Below are 17209 nucleotides of genomic sequence, written 5' to 3' on the forward strand. Positions count from 1 at the left end.
AGGTTTGTATTAGAAATGATTTTTATGCGGGGAACTGAGCTGATATTATCTCTTCTCACTTCAACCATGAAATTAGAAGCCCATTTTGTATCTCTCCATCCTAGGCAGGATTAGAAACCATTGCACAGAGGGAATAGACAGGTGCTTTCAGGATAAAGCAAAGATATTCCCAGACCCCAGAGAATCCTAGTACCTCTCTTGTCACAAAAGCATAATTATGGGGGGGGAAAAGTCTCTAAATACTGAAAGGAAATGGGATACATTCAACCATGACTAAATTACAATTCCCTCCTTATACAGCAACTAATGAGATTCACTGGTTGGGGAGCAAGTGCTGGGGGAGGGTTATAAGAGAGTTTATGATAGCTCCTTCCCCCCCACCCATCCCCAGTACATTTTTTTCACTGATTTTTAATAGTGAATATTTTTATGCTCTCAGTTGCTTTTTGTGATTCTAAAATGGTACCCGTGTCCAAATGACTTTATAATTAAAATAGAGGCAAGTAAAGCTATCATTTGGTGCAGCCTAAGAGCCTTGCTCCTAGTCCTACCCTCAATGATTTTTCATGTTCCTTTCCAGTGCCTTCTCGCCACTGGCAATGGATCATAAAGCAAGATGGCAGCCTTCGTCCTTTACTCAGCCCAGAGCAAGGCCATGTGAACAATCTGAACATTCAAAAAGGGGTCGGGACACCTGACCCCACTCTCATGGTGAGAAACTTCCTGAGTGACAATCACCTGAAATATCCATCTTTAGCACCTCTTCTTCTTCTTTTTCCATATTTTATGTCCATTGCTATTTGCCTCTTTTCTCCTAGAGGGGCTGGTATGAGGATTGATGGTATGATCCCACAAAGGGCTCCAAGGCTTTCAGGTGGACGGTGCTCTATAAAATAGTATTATTTAACAGCTAAGGACATTTATAAAAATCCTCTTACCCTTCTCCTTCCTTTCCTTTGTCCCTTCATCCCCACCCCCTCCCCTTAGCTCTAGGAATTTTATGATCTGAAGGCCAAAATGCTTTAAATCTTAATAACTACATGTGCCACTTGGAATACTGGAAGGAAACTATATATACTCTTTACCTGACTCATTCCAAGCTTTGACTGCAGCCAAAGTAACTGCTGCACCATTTAAAAATTCCACTGAAAAACCAAGTAGCCTTCAACACATTAAGCTGACTTCGTGTAAGTTGTAAAATATTAAATGACCAGAACTTCTATCCAATAATGAAATTACCTGGCTCAATCACCCCCTTTCCCTTCACAGAAGGCAAGAAGGTGGATTCATAAGTCTTAAAGGATATATACCTGCCTCTAGATATTAGCTGGCTAGCCACCAGCTCCTTAAGATATACTGGGGGAGGGGGCTAAGCAGTATTTTGCTCTATTCCCCCAGGGCTCTGTATGTCCCAGACAGTTGTGACCAATCCTACAAACAAAGGCTTTGGGATGCCCAGAAGTCCTCAGTCCACTCCCTGACCAAGCCAACAATGGAACACAGCAATTATGCTCTTGGTCTTGTAATAGGACAGTCACTGGTAATGAAAATCTATGAGAGGAGTTCTTCTATCCTTTTACAGGGAAGAGGAAACCTAGCCCCAAATCTAGGTGATTTCTAAGAGTTAAGTATACTTGTGGGGAGATCCGATTGCACAGTGAGAAATCAACCATTCCCTACTGGAGTTCTCAGAGTAAAAGTGAAAGGCACGGGTGGTCAGTGCAGAATGGGAGATCATGCACTGAACTCACTGGCTCCTGACACTACAGTAAACCCAGGCTTGGAGTGAGGAGGGAATTCCGAGCCCAGCTTCAGCTGCCTTTGCCAGCTGTCTTGGCACCAGTCACTGTCCTTAGGTTAGCAGAAGGGGAACAGAACAGTATGAACCTTTCAGGCTCTCCTGGGCAGAGGGCATGTGGAGAATTGGCATAGGCCCCTGTCCCCACCTTGATAGGATCACTATCAAGATTGCCTAATACATGGGAAAATTGACATTTATTTTTATCAATAAAAGCTCTGATCCTGCTGTCTACCAGCAATACCAGGATACCAGCTGTCCTAATCACTTGCTCTCTGGGTACACCCCAGAGCTCCACTGCTGGTCCCCTGGGGGCTTGTGGCATTTTTCTAGGCTGCAAGCCTTCCCTACTTCTCAGAGCAAGCCCTCAACAATGCATCTGCAGATCCATCTTCTTGGGAACAGCAACAAAAAACTTCTGCAAAGGTAAGCAGGTATGAATATACAGACCACGAAAACTTGAAGGATTACAGTTCAGATCCATTAAGGTTATAGAGATATGCTTTATCCAGCTTTGCAAAAAAAAAAAAAAATCATACAGGTGCCCTAACAATGCAAATCCAACTATTTCTAGTCAGGATGCTTTTTCACTTCCAGAAAGTTTCTATTCTCTTCACCTCTATTCCCAGTCCAAGCTAAATACCCTGCCTTTCCCTTAAGGTTTTTCCTTCTCAGGTGGCAGGTTTCTACTCCACATTGCCTTCATGATCTGAGAGGTGTCTCTTGCATACTCCTTAACAAAAATACTAGAATCTCATTAAACCTGAACAACACAACTAGTAGTCTTCATTCATTCCCTCAGCAAAGACCTATAGAGCAGCAGCAATTGTTGTGCAGAGTATTGTAGGGATGAGACCATAGATAATCTATATTAATAACTATGCTACAGAGGCTGTCAGGTTTTCATCCAAATTCTTCCTCTTATTCCTGGCTACACAGCCAGATAGACTTCCCAACCTCCTCTAGTGTTAAGTAAAGCCATGTGCCTGAATCCTAGTCAGTGTAGGAAAGTGGATGGGAAAGTTGTGCACCACTTGCCTTGATGCACCTGTGAGATCCTGCAGACCCTTTCCTCCGTCTGGCTGGTTAAAATGGCAAGATCATCAAACCCCAGAAGTCATGTGTTGAATGGCAAGGACATAGTTAGACAGCCTGAGTCCCTAAATGCCCACTTAAAAAGGAAAGCTGCCCTTGTGGCCTATTCATGTTCAGGTCTGGTACAAGAGCAAGAAATAAACTTCTGTGCACATCCATCGCGTGATCAGATCTATTTATAACAACAGCCAGGTTGCTCTAATCAATATAAATGTTGGTTAATTGAAACAGAAAGATATTCACAGTATATAGTAGAGTAAGTTGAAAACGGTTATCAGAGTGTGACATTATTTTCTAAAAGAATATGTATATAAATGTACGTAGACACACAGAAAGTTCTAGAAGTATGTATGTATGTATAGCAAGGTAAAGGTGTTTATCTCTCAATGGTGTTGTGTAGGTATGGATTATCTGCATTTCCTGGTGTGAAGTGATACAATTTTATAATCGAAAGATAAAAGCTATGGTTAACATATAAAAGGAAAGTATGTCTTGAGATGTAAATACAAAAGTGTGGCATCTCCAAGTGGTTAAACATTTCCTGAGGGAAATTAGGAAAGGTTTCTCAAACTAAGCATCTGTTAATGACCCCTCCAACACTAAAAATCTATAAATTAGCTACAGCCTGAGATATAAAATAGTTCAATTATACAACACACCTGGTTCCCAGCCTTTATATATTAAGGCCTTGTCAATGGAGATCAATTCACCTAAGAGGATGGAAGAGATCTCTTACCTTTGCGAAGTGCACAGAAACGACTGAACACTGGGTTGTAATTCTATATGTTGGCAAATTGAACACCAATAAAAATAAATTTATAAAAAAAAGTATTTCTTAAAAAAAAACGACTCTCAGTGGTTGTCTCAGTGGGGTGCAGGGTAAGGATGAGCGGAAAGGGAAGTATCGAAAGGGTTAGAGATGGAAAAAAGTAGCATACTGACATTATATCATTTTGTACACTTTTGAATATTTTGATATATGCATTTATTACTTACTCCAATTTTTTAAACCTTTATGAACTTTGTGTTACATGCATTTATTGCCTATTTTTTTAATTCTAAGTTGTATGGCCTTTTGTAAATATTAAGTGAGAGATTCCCTCTGAATTGGTTAAGAGTCAAGACAGATGCTAAGCAAATAAACCAGGTCACAATTTCCCAGTGAGAATCCCACAAAACCATAGGTTCAACTGGTCACTGCAGCAAAGGTTCCCCTTTTCATGTGGGAAGAGCCTAAGTATGTTCTCAGCATACACTGGAGGAGTCTTCAAAAGGTTCTGGAGAGGGATAATAGGTACAACAGATTTAGGGGGGGGATTAAGAGTAGATTTACCTTGATAAGTACTGAGTAATGAGGTACAGAATTGTTGAATCACTATATTGTACACCTGAAACTAGTACAACACTGTCTGTTAATTATACTTGAATTTAAAAAAATAAAAACAAAAATTCTTAAGTGCCTAGAGAAAGATTTGGAGGTACGGTAAGAATCGGAAACTTTGCAAAACATGGTGTGCCAAAGTCCCAACCACCGTTCTGCCTTGAAGGCCTGGAGGGTGAACCAAGAGAAGAGGGATAGGCCACCGCGTCTCCAGATGAGTGAAGGAAGAGTGTCACAGGCTGAGATCCCTGCAACCAGGCTCTGAAACGGGGATACGTCAGCAGGTGGCTCACTGAGTGGGGCTCTTTGGATGCCAACAGGGAGGGAGGAAAAGAAGTGACATTGGGCAAAAGGAGGAGCTAAGCTGTGATGTGGTCACAACAAAAGTTTCAGTGGATGCCCGTGAGGCTAGGATGCCCCTCCTAGGTTGTCCCAGGCTGAAGCTAGCTTTTACGCACCCTCAGGGTCTTACACAAGCAGCCCTCTTTAGCTACTTTTCTGGGAAGAACTCCATCCTGAAACATGAGGAGGCAATACACCCAATGGCTTGTTGGGACTGGGGGGTGGGGAGCAGGTGCCTAGGATCAGGAGGCATTTTACAGCATCCACTGCAGAGTAGTAGGAGGATGTCAACTCTTCTCCTATCAGTCTATGTACAACTTTCAAGAGATAATATCAAAATCTCTCTGAAATTCCTCAGCTTCCTAAGCAAGCCCAGGAGCTCTGGAGGCCAAACCCCATGTGTCATCTCCCCCATGGCACCTAGGCTCCACCACATGTAGCTACTCACCAGTCCCAGAATTTACCATCCTCTTTTGTTCCTTCTGTTCTCTCTTATCTTCCTAGAAAAGCCCTCGTTATTCCCTAATAATTATTCCCTGGTTTCCACGTTCCCGGCAACTCATACTCACTTCACTCCATGTTACCACCAGGTTGTATACACCTGTGCCACCACCCACACCAGCCCCTGTAAGATAGACCACGAGTGCATATGCATGTGTGTATTCCCACCAGACTAGAGGCTTCTTGAAACAGAGCCAGATCCTCTTCCATCTTCATATCCCTGATACATAGGAAGTAGTGGCTTAAATGTTTGTTGAAAGAATAAATAATTCAATGTGGAAGAAAGGGTGCTGGCAGCACTAGCTGTTGAGAAAAAGTAGATGAATTCTGAGAAACTGGTGGGACAGGAGACAGGAACTAGCAACCTGGAGAGAGGCAAGGTGTTTGTGACCAGCCATGTGCCAGAAACATTTGGCTTTTGCATCATCTTTGTTTCTTGATGTCAGTTGTCCAACTTCCATATAATAGAATGGAGAATACATTGGGGACTCAGGTTAACAGTAACATTGTGCTTAGGGTATGACAATTAGAAACTCTCACAAGATGATTTTAAGGAAGGAGTGTTGAGCTGCACAGACCCCGGCTATGGCTATTCACCAAATAAGATGGCAGTTCTAAGGAAGCATACCCCTCTCTGGGCTTTTCCTGGAGAATCTCTGCCAATGACAAGAGGAGAAGCCACAACATGAACAACATTAATTAATTTTTCTGCTTGCTGCTGATCAGTGAAGGTGTTCACGAGGGTATGGGCAATGGGACAGTGTGAGCCAAGAGTCTTTAAACCAAAGAGAAACTAGGGCCCATATAACAGGAGGGAAAAGGGATGTTTGGTCGTTCTGGAGCTCCCTTATAAGAGGAAAGTGGAACACAGGCTCTCATCTTTCCTTGCCTCTCATCTCCTGCCCATCCCCATCCATATTTCTATACTCAAGAGAAGTGGAACCACTAGCCCAAACTCCAATGACAAGTGACCATATCTTAGTCATATCTTAAGCAAGTAATTTTTTTCCAGGACCCTCCCCTCCCCCACATGCAAACATAACACACTGAGTAATGAGGCAAAATTATCTAAGGTCATTGTGAACAGGCACCGGACCAAGTTTGGTTTCAATCAAAATGAATTTTAGGTCCATCTTTATTCTCAAATCTTAATGCCTCCTGACAGAACAAGAGACCTGTCATTTTGGGGAGAAAGAAAAATATTCTATTTCCTCAGGAAATGCCAAGGGGCCACAAATTTTAATCTGCTCCAGCTGGAGTGGAGGCTGGGGGCTTATTTAAGCTCAGAAAGTATACCTTCTTACATTTCCTCCTGCTGACAAACTAAAGATCCTCCTTGACCAAGGTTTAGGTCCTGTCCCCAGTATCCAAAGAAAGATTGCCCAGCCAAGCAACTGCTCCACCCACCTGAAAAGCTGCTTAGGATTCCATTTGACTGTAGGAGTCAACCTCTAAATATAACCCTGAAAGCAGCCTCCGCCATCATCCCTGCACTTGTTGTCTCTCTCCTTCCAAAATAGTAAAATGGCATGGGTGAGTCTCCTGGCTTTTTCCCCTAGGAGGACAGCCCGGGTAATGAGACACAAAAGAGCAACCCTCTGCTCTCGCTCCCCCAGCTCTTTCCTGGGAGGATAAGTGGACAACCGTAGTCCTCCACCCAGGAACTGACACAAGCCCCAACCCCCCAGATCCCCACCGGGTCCCTCTCAAAGCAGCTGGTCCCTTGAGTGAGTCCGTTGTCCCAGGGCATTGATGAACCTCAGGAAAATCCTAAGGGGCCTCTCCCGCAACTCTGACTCAGGGTTCCTGCTGTAAAATTCAGAATCACAACATATCCTGTTCCTAACTGTGATCATTCTTATCTCACCAGATGGTAGTCCACTAAGCAACCAATATCTGCCTTCTCAATTGTTAGTCTTTCTCAGTAACCCTGAGATCTTTGACAGCAGTGCTGTCTTCTCATCCATGGACCTTCGGCAGTGCCAGGCCTACAGCAGATGTCCAGGACTATGCTGGAGGAAGGGAGGGGTGAGTGGATGGGTGGATGGATGGATGGATGGGAAGTGCCTCAGAGCTGCACTGGACAGATGATAGGAGGTACATCTTGAAGAGCTTGGCTACAGCCATGCCCTGCTGTTTGAGGCATGATCCTGGAACCCAGGCAGAGCTCTAGGAGCTCCAGGTCAAATGGTGACAATGCCATGACTCCTGTCCAAGACGAAATCCACTTGCCCCCCCCCCAACACACACACACCATAGCAGGCGTAGGAGGGAACTGTGTTAGGATCACCCATGGAACAAAGTGACCCCCACTAATACAACCCAAGGCAGGCTTCCCATTTCTGTGCATGTTGCTCCCCTCTGTGAGGAGAGGGGCATGGAGGTGTAGCCTCTCCTGGGCCCCCAGCCTGATCAAGAGAGCTGGGCAGGGCCCACGCCGCCCGTTCATCCCAGATGTGGCTAACCAGGGCCTGGAGCCTGGTGCAGCCTGTTCATCTGCACCGGACAGCAATGTTTCCCTTTTCCCCCTAGATGAAGCCTAAAAGGCCAAAATTGCCTTTGAATGGAAGGCAGTTGGCTTTCTGGAAAGGCTATCTCACCAGCTCTGCTTTATTTCCAGCCAGCAGAGCTGTGTTATCAAGTCGAGACAGCTGAGCTCCTCAGGCACTGGGAGTCTGGGCAGTTATCTTCTAACCAGGAAAGGAGAAACAGTGGCACCAGGACCCCTAAGGGGCAGGGGATTCAATGAAGCAAGGGAAAGGCCAAGGCTGGAGTAGGATTATACCACCCACTGGCCAGAGTTCTGCTTCTGCTAAGAGCCAGCCTCAGAGAACGAGAGCCATCATCTCCCCTTCGCTCACCCCAGACCACCCTGGTCAGCGAAACTTCTAGGAACGCAGGCGCCCTCCTGGCCTGCCCATCTGGTGGAGAGCACATCCTCTCTCCTGGTTTCTGCCTCATGAAATGGACAGTTTAGAACCAGTGAGAAACAAAAGAACCTGCCCCTTACAAAAGCTATCCTTAAGGCTTCCTGGCTTCCTACCCATTTGGCTTTACAGACTAATTTCAAGCAAACCAAAGCTGGAGATTCCAGTGAACACACTAGAACACAAAGAACTTGTGTTTTTTTATGTGACAATGGTATCTGTTATAGAAAGATGTTTAACTACACTTGTTGGGGTGATCATTTCATAATACGCACAGATATCGAACCATTATGCTGTAGCCCTGGAACTAGCATAATGTCAATTATAACTCAATTAAAAAAAAAAAAGAAGAAGAACCCATTCTGGTTACACTGTGCATAGAAGCTGCTTCCACAACAACCGAGGTAAAGGAGAGCAGGGAGTGCACTTTTTTGGAGTAAACCCCATGTACCCACCATAAGGTACTTCGTTTTACGTAATTGCACTTGATCTTGCCAACAACCCTACAAGGTAAGTATTCCTATCTTCCATTTATGAGGAAAGCAAAGTTCAGAGAAGTTGCTTGGCGTGCTTGCAGCAAGCAAGCGGAGAGTCCATGTCCATCCTTCTCCAGCCATAGTTGTCAGCCCTGGAGGCTCCGGAGAGTCGACTGGGAAACTTCAAAAGGTGATGTGGGACCAAATCCCATCCCCAAGGAGTCTGACTTAACTAGTCAGGAGTGGATCCCAGATTTTTTTTATTTATTTATTTATTTATTTTTTTTTTGGTAAGAGGATCAGTGGGCTACATCATGGTGAAACAGAGGGCATATGGATCCTGAGGGGAAAAAAGTGTCTTACAGTTTTCATCTTTAGCACAACGCTAGGAAGTCACCTGCCATGTGACTCCCGCTTAGCCATGTAAGCGATTCCAGTAAGTCTCAGCTGGGGTGGAAAATCAGGCTGACAGCTGAACACTTTTGTTGCTCGTAAATGCTCTTAGCCTATCTACAAAGTTGTACCAAGTCTCCTAGGTAACTGGGACGATTTTTATTAAATTGGGAAATAGTGAGCAAGGTGGCTGACAACACTTGCATTGAGATGTTCATATGCTTTACCCGGTAACTGATCTGCAGTGGGATTGGAGGTAAGTCAAGCTCCTCCAGTCACAGAAGTAGAAGGAAGGGAGGACAACACTGAGCTGTCTTGCAGGAAAAATTGGGAGATTTGAATAAATTATTCCATGTTTATGAAGTGCTTTGGGCTCCTTGAGTAATCGCAGAGTGTCAGGGCCTGGTGTCATTAGTTTTTGCACCAGTCCCAAGATTAATTGCTCCTCTCACCCTCACTCCTCTACCCGATTTATGCTCTGTGCCCACTGAAGCTCGTGTCCATGGGCCCCTCGCAGATAAGAAAGGCAGAGCTAGAGCCCTCTCTGTGGAGAAGCAAGAGGCATGCACCCTATCAGCAACTTCGCTCCTCATAACAGATACCTTTGAGCTGGAACTCAGCTGCCGCTAGCTCCTTGGCATTTGTTCAGCACTGGCCGAGGAGCCAGATCAACAAATGGTGCTGAAGTCAGGACAAGCTGTTCTTGCTGGGCAGACTCCTTTTATGAAATACTGATAATATTCAAAATAATTAGGCAACTGAGACCCCAGGTAACAGGTGGGAAGAGTCTCCACTTTATAACTGCAACTTCTGCTCCTTCCCCCACCATAACTGTTTCCGGCACCCAACCAGTGACTTTCCAGAAGTAGCTTTTTACATGCCACTTCTGGAACAAAGAACGTAATAATAATAATCAGCTTCTCACAACCAAGTGAGCCTGACCTTACTGCGGGATGCTGTTTGGCTAGAGAAGCCGTGGCTGAATGAGTCTGCCTTTAACAATACGTAATTTCAAGTTCAAATTTAGATGATGTATGTGTTTGTTCTTTGTTTCAGTGAAAGAGCCTAAGAATGTCACAGTGAGAGGGGGCAGCTCAGAGCTCTAGTCCATGTCCCTCAAGTGAAGAGGAAACCAAAACCCAAAGCCACGAAGTGACCAGCCTGAGGTGAGTCAGAATGTCCGCCACTCTGTCGGTGGGCCTCCTCTTCTCTTTATCCCACATTCTCTCTCTCGAGAAAGCTCACCCAGTCTTACAAGTTTAAATGCCACTGCATGTTACTCGCAGCCCAGAGCTCTCCACTCTCCACACGCTGCTGCTTGTCTCCCACAAACCTCCCCCATCCTACCTCCCTGCTTGACACTTCCTCTATCTCAATGTATCGTACTGCCACCCCAGAGTTGCTTGGGTCCAAAACCCGGCCAAGATCCCTTAGTGCTCCATTTCTCATTTACCCCCTATCTAAGTCAGCATTCATCCTCAATGGAGGTACTAGCTCAAGCTCCAAAAATAAAAGCACTAATTCAACTCTTTTCCACAATGTCTGCTATTTCAGCCCTCACTGATGCTATGGTCAATTCCTGCCTATTTAATTTCAATAGTTCTGAACTGCCCTCCTTCCTCGTATTCTTGCCCTTTCCAGTAGGTACACTACATAGTCATCAGAATCATCTTTCTAATGCACAAACACATCATCTCATACCCCTTTCCCCTGAAAATGAAGCCTAAAGCCCTCCCCCTTCTTTCACGGCCCTATGCAGTCTAACCCCGTCAAGCCGTCCCCACCTCCTGTTCCCTCCAATCCTTTCTCACTCAATCAAGTCAAACTGGCCATCTTTACTCCCTGAACAGACTGTTCACATTCCTGGCTCTGGCTCTGCTCTGTAATTCCTTCTGCTCAGACTGCTCTCCCCACAGATCTTTACATGGCTATCACTCCCTCATCCCTTAAGGTCTCAGCTCAGAAAGCCAATCAATGACTAGAGCGGCCCCATAGTTGCCCTCCCTGACATTCCCCTGTTCTTCACAGCACTTAGCTGTGGCTGAAACTATTTCACTCTTTTGTCTGCATGCTTATTGCCTATCACCCTTACAGAACGTAAACACCTAGAGCAGATTTTCTTGTTCACCACCATATCCTGCACTCCTGAAAAATACCAGACTCAGCACGGGCACTCAATAAATACTCACTGACTGACACTAAAAAACAGCAATAGAGCTATGCTTTTCCCACTCTAGTGGTGCTTCCATCCTGCTCTTTGGTTTATTAGAAACAGCAATCAACTCAGGCCAGTTCAAGTCAGGGAATTTTTGTGGGGACACATATGGAGTAACAAAGTACAATGCCTCTGAAATCCAAAAACCTAAGCCATAGTAGGGCCTGAGTCTCACAGAGGCCAAAGCTGGAGGAGGGCTTTGGATCCAACGTGGCCCTTCAGAGCTCCTGTTAGGGGTAGGGTCTTCCTTTGAGTCTGTCATTAACACTACTAAGACACACCATGTATCTACTTCCTCTCCTGTTCCAAATGGCATTTTTATTCATTCATTATTTATTGAGTGTGAACATGTGCTAAGTCATGGTGAACATGTGCTAAGTCATGTTTATCATTTCTGCTTCTCCTTTATTTCATCTATATTTACATGGCTTTGGTTTTGCATATTCCCATCGGTCTTGCTCATGATTTTTTGGCTTCAGTTCCTTCTGTTCGCTGAAGAATTCTTCTTAGGTTGTATTTGATATTCCCAAGACAAAATCTAACTGGACCAGTCCATCTTTTAGCGCTGGGTCAGACATTATAGATCACTACACAGCTCATGAATTGGCAGCCTTTGGATCAGGCGCCTGACTCTGAGCCAACCAGCTGTGCTCATATGTGTTGCTCAGCAAGGGCTGTGGGTGTGGTAGCTTCCGTGGAAAGAAGAGATGGCAGGGAAGATGTGGTCATAGCTCTAGGATAAACTTTCATCCAGTGAGGGTCCATTTAGGCAGTAAGAAGAGACACATCTGGACATTTCAGTGAGGATATTTCCACATGATGTTTGTCTAAGTTAATGGGCAGTTGGGTGTCATCAAAGGTTTCAGAGCAGACAAGTGATGTGATTAGAGCTTTGCTTTGGTAAAAATTAATTTTTTCAGAAGTGTGTGGGATAGACTGTAAAAGGAAAAAACGGATGTGAGCAGAAAACTGAGGACCAGCTGCAATAGGTGGAAGCACTACATCATGAGAATCTGAATTAGTGCATGAGCAATGCAAAGGGACAGTAGTACAGTGGGGGGAACACTAAGTGGCAGGTGTTGGAATGCATGTGGCACCAGTTCCACAAGATCTGAGCGCCTACAATTTGTATACAAGGCCCCTTGTTGGGACCCTAGTATGTGTCAAGCACTGTGCTAAAGGTGTCCCAGACATGATCACATTTAAGCCTTGATAAAACCTATAACCTAATATATACAATTCTGTATACATTCTATAGAGGAGGAAACTTCAGGCCAGAGAATAAGTAACTTTCTCAAAATTGCATAACCAGAAAGTGACCACGGAAAGGAATCTTGTGGAAAGGAGGAGGAATCCTCAGGGCAATTGGAAGAGGCCAACAGCAGACCCACAAAATGGCCTGAGACTAGAGAACGGGGCTGGGCCAAGAAGAAAAGGTCACGCAGGGGAAGGTGGCAGGAAAGCTTGCATTTCCACCAAGACGAGGGATGGTTTTGCAACATGGCTTAGAGGACGGAGCCAGGCTTTCCCCTTGGCCTTGAAGCCTGACCTCAGCTTGATCAAACGCCTTTCCATCTCTCAGATTCAATATCTTCTCCTATAAAATAAGGATAATAATATCACAACCTCTCATATCTGGGGAGGGATTAGTGATAATGTATCCAAAGTAACCCCTACCAAGCTGGGTCTCAGTAAAAGGTATCGCTGCTAGGGGTAAAATTCCATGATTATTACTGATACATTAGTCAAAGGCAACATGTAAATCTCAGGAGAGATTAACTACCTAGAATTGTGCCTCTACGTTTGGAACATGTATTGCTATGATGATGCTGACCACCAGCCACTGGCCTCCTCATCTCTCAGAAGCTGTGTATACAGCCGACTGGTAAACCAGGTCTAACTTTCAATGCCACATAATCTCATCATTTGAGGTAAATGGTCTGGACAGGCAGGGGGAAGTAACTGTCTCCTGCACACTGCACATCCTAGAGCTATGTGTCTAGAGCTGCAAGAGCTGCCAGCCAAGTAAAGCACATTCTAGAGGGGAATACAGTTGGCACAAAGGAATGCTCATGAGTAGCAGGTGGTAAAAACTCCAGTAAGTTAGAACATTTCAAAGCCCAGAATCCAGACTTTAAATATTAATTTGCCTTCAGTAAGAAAGAGCTAGTTTTTACCCATTAGCTGAAAAGCACTTCAGGTCCTACTTGTTATTTTTAAGCAATAATGTTTTTTTAAAGAGCCCAGGTCTGCTCCCCACAGGGGAGAGGACCAGCTTGAGCAAATCCCAGTGATCTTTTCCTCTTCTGAGTGTCATAGCAGAGTGGCAATCAGCTATTATTCCACTTGTACCTTCCCCAGGCCACCAAGCCGAAGCCCTCTCAGGAATGGGATCAGCCCCGGTTCAAGATCAAACTCTCTTCACAATGCAAGATAGAAAAGTCCCATTAGCCCAATCACTGGGCAGAGTTTCCAGAAACAACAATCTATTCCTGACTCCTTTTTATAGTGAAAACATACAAAATATAAAAGCTACCTAGCTCCCAAGCTGCCAAAAACCTATTGCCATCTGATACCATCCTACTCTATGGGCACAATGCCAGAAAGGAGGCAGAAAATTAGTGCCCCAATCCTGGATATTTTCTGAGGAGAACTCATCTGACTGAGAATGATCACCTTTTAAACTAGATGTTAGTTTCATTCTAATCAAGCCTTGCGAAGAGAATTAGGCAGAAAGTCTTCTTGGAAAAGGAGTCTGAAAGAAGAAGTTGGCAGCGTTCCAACAAACATAGGCGTCAAAAAAAAAAAAAAAAAAACTAACAACATGAATCTGTTCGCTAGCCAGAAAGAAAATATATTGTATATTTAAGGCAGAGCAGCAACGTTGCATAATTTGGGGGGGGGACCATTCACTTCATAGTCTATGTGAATGGTGCCCCCTGGAGTTGTGCAGTGCACAACTGGTGAAACCAAACTTAGACAAAGTTGATTCAGGGTATCTAAGTCAGAAGAGTGTCTATAATAAGTATATTGGCTTTAGACTATGGAAAAAAATCTAAGTTGTTGTGGACTACTCTGTATAAAATTCTTAAATTAATTTTTTTTTATTTTTATTTATGGTAGTCACACAGAGAGAGAGAGAGAGAGGCAGAAACACAGGCAGAGGGAGAAGCAGGCTCCATGAACTGGGAGCCTGACGTGGGACTCGATCCCGGGTCTCCAGGATCGAGCCCTGGGCCAAAGGCAGGCACCAAACCGCTGCGCCACCCAGGGATCCCCTACTCTGTATAAAATTCTTAATGCACACAGTAAAACCCAAACTTCCCACAGAATCATACCTTAATTATCACCAGGGGGGACTTGGAAGGTCAAACAGACCATCTCCTCGTTTTGCAGAAGAGGAAACCGAAGGCCAGAAACACAATGTGTCTTGCCCAAGGTCAACAAGCCTAGGCTAAAAAGGTGAAACAGACTTTCTCTGCTTCCAACAGATGGCCAAAATAGGCCACACTATTGGGAATGATATTCAGCTCACCCAGACCCCAAACTGAGACTTCTGCATCATTATCATCATCAAACATTTACTGAGCACCTTCTAAATGCTAAAGCTCGATAACACAAGAAGAGTCTTTCCCAAGGTCACAGCCCATGAAGCAACAATAGGGCAGAGCTTCATATCAACCACACAGAACTTTGGTCCAGGAAATGAGGATTTTGCTAGAAACATTTCCAAGCACAAAGGTAGCACACTCTTTGTCGAGCCGTGAATGTTTATGGTCTATTGAACAAATTCTTATTTAGGCAATTTTTTAAAATGTGCTATGTCCCCGTTGGAGTTGACTGACTTCTTTGAAGTTGCTTTGGTTTTTTGGTTAAATATTTATTCATTAATATATTTAAAAGCCATATTATTTACACAATAGATTTGGAACCATTCCGGACTATTGAGTAATTATTACCCATTTAAAATCAGGCTATCCAGGGCAAGAAAACCAATGGCCATTTACAGGGAAAATGGAAAATTTACAGGTTACTGAGGTTGGCCTTTAAATTTTATTTTTAACAGTCATTCTGCTCTTTCTAATGGAAATTATATGTGCATTTGAATGTGTGTGGTGAGTGAGGTGGGAGGAGAGAGAAGCCCTTTTACCAAAAACCAATGCGATTACCTGCTTTATGGACAAGCTCCCTGCCAAATTTCTTATTGAAATCAAAGACACCTTTGAGTTAGTTATACAAGAGCAGGCAGAAAGCACCTGCAGTCACGTCTGTTTCTCATTTTGTACTCATGTAACTCAGATGCCCTGTGGATTAAGTGAAATCTGCTCCTGAGTTGAAATCATGTATACCACGTGTCAGCTCAGTTTGAATTTGGAAACAGGAGCTTAGAAGGTGCCACTCAAACATGTGGCTCTGGTTTTCCCCGAATATAATATGAACAAGGAAGTCATGTTATAGGGGCCTGCATCCCCAGCTTCACTGTAAGCAAGAGATACAGCAGGACCATGTCCATGTTTCCATTTAATGGTGCTCCACCCACCCCCACCCCATATCAGTTCCCATTTAAACTTTCTCAAGGAAAGGTCATGTCATGGCACAGAACAAGAAGTGCTATAAACCTACACGCTGACAGTTCATGACCTGTGCATGAATTTACAACCATGTCCTGGCACAGAAAAAGGAAGCCAACCAGAATGAGTGATCCAACTTCCCCAGGTAGCCGGCCACAGCTCAGTTCTCTGGGTAGATACTGTGTGCGGCCTATATAAATGTAGAAAGGATTCCACTGGTCTAGAGAAATTACATTGAGGCAAAACGAGTACTCAGCTCTTACATTAAAATCTCCAACCAAATTCTTTCCATTTTAACCCAAAGACGCCTCTTTCAAATATTAACACTAACAACGAATTCCAGATCTTGCTTCTTGGATCACAGTTTAGAATATTAGCTCTGTGTCTGACTCCTCATTTGTCCCATGGATTCAACAGATATTTAGCGGATACCTACTATGTGTTCTCAAGCATCAGCGAAGCCCACAAAACATCAAGGACTTTGTTTTCATGGAGTCTCCTTTCTAACCAGGGAAGGAGAGGAATTGGCTTTGAAGTAGCTTAATGAAGGCATGTTCCAGTTAAAGTCAAATCTCCATGTGGCACTCCAGATTTATACAGTATAAATTGGGATGTGATAATTTGCTTCAAAAAAAGATTCAATATTTTACTAAAAAAAAAAAATCACAGAAGGATTCCCTTTAAATCTAAAACTCTCATAGCACACCGCCCCGCCCCCACCAAGTCATTTTATTTATTCTGAATTTTTGAGGACTTCATTGTTAGTGTGTTCCTTCATTGTTCTGGAGTACATATATCCCCTAATCACTACTTCCACTGCATAAAAGAAGTGGCCTAAGAAAGCACCAATTATTATGAAAAAACTGCTCAGCAGAGGCTACAGCAGGCCTAGAGAGAAAAAGTCTTAAGGATTCCAGTACTGGTGGTTCCCCCCAGAGCCTCTCTGTACCCTTTTTATCTAAGAACTAAGTCAAGGGCAAAGAAAGTCTTGAGTCAAGGGAAATTTTCTTTCCAGTTTCTCTAGATTTTTCTCATTGACATGAATGGGACTAAAAAGAACAAGCCCAACTAATACAGTTTTAAAAAATGAACCTGGTGAGGTGAAGATGTCATTTTTCTCTCCTGACACTTTCAACTACTTAGAAACTTAATTATCTGTCTTCAGAATCTCTCCTTATGAGCACCAGCAATTTGGCCCATTAGCAATTAGTGAGAACAGTTACTCTACTGAACTTTCATGTGACAAAATAGAGACCTGCCACACACAAACACACAGGCTTAGAAGACATGAGAAAGAAGCTGAAAAGAGCATTCCCAATATTACAAGTGGCCTCCTGTTATTTTCCCCACATTGGGGTTTTACTGATCAGTGACCACATTTCTCCTCAAGACCATTACATTGCCAGAAGCTTCCTGGTCCAGCTGCATAGTGGTTAGTTAGCATTTGAAAAAAAAAAATTTTTTTAAGCACCAATCCCTACCCTGCTCTATTCAGAAAAGCTAATGCCGT

General features: G+C 43.8%; 2 long non-coding RNA genes across 4 annotated transcripts in view; one reads left to right on the forward strand and one right to left on the reverse strand.

The window, feature by feature from the left end:
* Positions 1 to 17209, reverse strand: part of LOC121497612 — a 333494-nt gene that overhangs the window by 103850 nt on the left and 212435 nt on the right. The gene's annotated exons all lie outside the window — the stretch shown is intronic.
* The window catches only part of LOC121497610, a 38571-nt gene continuing 23429 nt past the window's right edge, over positions 2068 to 17209 (forward strand). The window contains exons 1-2 of the long non-coding RNA XR_005989521.1: positions 2068 to 2224; positions 9970 to 10079. This is a non-coding gene — a long non-coding RNA (uncharacterized LOC121497610). The remainder of the gene's footprint in view (positions 2225 to 9969; positions 10080 to 17209) is intronic.

Source organism: Vulpes lagopus, chromosome 8 (genome assembly GCF_018345385.1).
Source record: "Vulpes lagopus strain Blue_001 chromosome 8, ASM1834538v1, whole genome shotgun sequence".
Classification (NCBI taxonomy): domain Eukaryota; kingdom Metazoa; phylum Chordata; class Mammalia; order Carnivora; family Canidae; genus Vulpes; species Vulpes lagopus.